Source organism: Castor canadensis, chromosome 1, assembly GCF_047511655.1.
Source record: "Castor canadensis chromosome 1, mCasCan1.hap1v2, whole genome shotgun sequence".
Lineage (NCBI taxonomy): Eukaryota > Metazoa > Chordata > Mammalia > Rodentia > Castoridae > Castor > Castor canadensis.
The window spans coordinates 135124454-135127118 of record NC_133386.1 but is presented as its reverse complement, the minus strand read 5'-3'; the positions used below and the strand labels follow the sequence as shown (position 1 = coordinate 135127118).

The window sequence follows — 2665 nt, the reverse complement described above, 5'->3', positions numbered from 1 at the left end:
TCATATTTGTCCAGGCCAGCATCCAAAATCAGTGTTGGTAGGGCCTCACTTTCTCCAAAAAGTTTAGGAAATGACGACTCTTTCTCACCTCCAGCATTTGAGGCTCTTGACTTTGCTTGATTTGTGGCTGAATCACTCTAATGTTTACCTCCTTCTTCCCACCATGTTCTTCTCTGTTTCTCTGCTTTTTCCAAGGACAATAACCACTGGAGTTGGTGCCAAGACTAACCATGGTGATCTCATTTCAAAATCCTTAACTATCTAAAATAACAAAGACCCTTTTTTTTGCAAATAAAGTTACATTTTCAACTGTTAGGTGGAGATATTTTTAGGGAGCATGACTCAACTCTCTACACATTCATATAGATATATTACAGTGAAATTATAGATATTCTGAAAATTAAATACATATTACCCAAGTATGATCATAAGTTGCCATGGGAGGCACTGAGTTTAGCAAAGAACAAAGAAGTCTAGTACTTTAGAGAAGAAACCACACTGACAATTTGTTCTTTCTAAAGGATATGAACACAGACAGTTAGAAATCAGAAGCCATAAAAAATAAAAGCTAAAATAAACAACTTATAGATTTCACCAGTTCCATCACCTTAACTGGTTCTTTTGTTTTCCTTAGGGTGGTCAAACCATACTATCAGAGAAGGGCATGTAATACAACTAGCGGAAGATGAACAAGAAAGAAAATCCATCTGATAACATAAGCCCAACTTGTGATATCTTTGTGCTGCTCACACTGTCTCCCATATCAAGAGTTAATCATGACAAGCAAGACTGATTTTAAAAATGATATCTTCACAATTGGGTTAATTTATACTCTGACTACACAGAAGCACTGAACAAAGCTCTGTAAAATGAAAGTTCCTTGACAAAACATGGATTTTTACCATAATATTAATTATCTATAGACAGGAACATAAGAACAAAGGTAAATATGCTTTTCGGGCAAACCTATACACAAATACATTTTGTAATTTTAGATATTTGCCTCATGCTACTAATTTTGTTTGTAGTTTTCTCAGTGACACAGTGATATCCTTGTTCCTCAGAGTATATATAATAGGATTCAAAGTTGGGGTCAAAATGGTATAGAAAAGGGACAGCAGTTTTCCTATTCCTTCAGATTGATTTGTTTTGGGTTGTAAATAAGTGATACTTGCTGATCCATAGAATAAGACTACAACTATCAGGTGAGATGAGCAAGTGGAGAAAGCCTTAGCCCCAACCCCCCCATGGCTGATGTCAATTTCAGAATATTGGAGATAATTTTGCCATAGGAGACAGTGATCAACAGAAATGGAACCATAAGAAAAACTACCACTGCAACATATACTCCTATCTTATTTGCAAACGTGTCTCCACAAACAAGCATCAGTACTGGGGGAATATCACAGAAAAAGTGATTAGTTCTGTTAGATCCACAAAATGGCAAAGAGAAAATCTGGTATGTTTGCCCAATTACAATTGGAATTACACTGATCCAGGAGGCAGCCACCAGCTGCGTGCAGACCTTGTGGTTCATGACTAGAGCATAGTGCAGAGGGTTACAGACTGCCACATAGCGGTCATAGGCCATCAGTGTCAGCAGGAGGAACTCCATGCCTCCCAGCATAAGGACAAAAAACTTTTGTGCAGCACAGGCAAAAAAAGAAATATTTCCTTTTTGGGTACAAAGGTCCACAAGCATTCTTGGGATAGTGAGTGTTACATAACAGGTTTCCAGAAATGAAAAATATCCAAGGAAAAAATACATAGGTGTCTGAAGAGCAGGGTCAATTTTTGTTATTAGTACTATAATGCTGTTGCACATCAGAATAATCAAATATATGGATGAAAATATCCCAAAAAGTGTCCACTGGAGCTGGGGAGTATCAGAGAACCCCAAGAGGACAAATTCCATCGTTGCAGTATGGTTTGATTTTTCTGTTTTAATCTGCTGTCCAGCTGCTGATATGATAAAGTCATTATAATTAATTCATTCACTTTTTAAAATAATGAGTTGTTTAGTTTTTACAAGTATTAGATACATGGCTACATGTATTTGCTATTTTAAATTGTATCCAGCATCACCTCATTTGTGCAAGATGAGATTGGAAGTTCAAAAGTGAACTGATATATATTAAAATGATGTCAAGAACTCAAATTTAAATTGGTTAAATCTTGGTTTTACTTTTACCAAGATTACTGGGAAGTTCAGATTATTATGTAGACCATATTGTGGAGAAATAACATTTTTCTCTTGAGAGTGAAATTTTACACGGACATTTTGTCTTGTTTCTGGGATCATTATTTTCTCTGTACACATGCACATCTCCATCTTCTTTGAATCTACACCTTTTCTGTTAAAGCTTTTATGTGCTTCTTATTCAAGACTTAAAGTCCCCTCTTATATTCCAGGGAGAATCATTTATTAAATCCATTCTTTTTGTGGTGAAATAAGTAGTTGCATTATTATTGCTCCATTTAATTTCTTTCACATATGCCAGATATGAAAAACAATGATCTCACAATGCTGTTCATTATATCTTTCACTAACACCTATTATATAACATACTAAAATATGAATTAATAGCCAACTGTGCCTTACTCTTACCACGAATGTCTCCAGAGCAAATGAGTATGATTAAAACTCCAGACAAAACAATACAAA

At 35.4% G+C, this 2665-nt stretch overlaps 1 pseudogene; it reads right to left on the bottom strand.

Moving 5' to 3' along the window:
• Positions 1-1004: 1004 nt before the first annotated feature.
• LOC109676855 (olfactory receptor 10AG1-like) lies at positions 1005-1969 on the bottom strand (annotated as a pseudogene).
• Between the last annotated feature and the right edge of the window lie 696 nt (positions 1970-2665).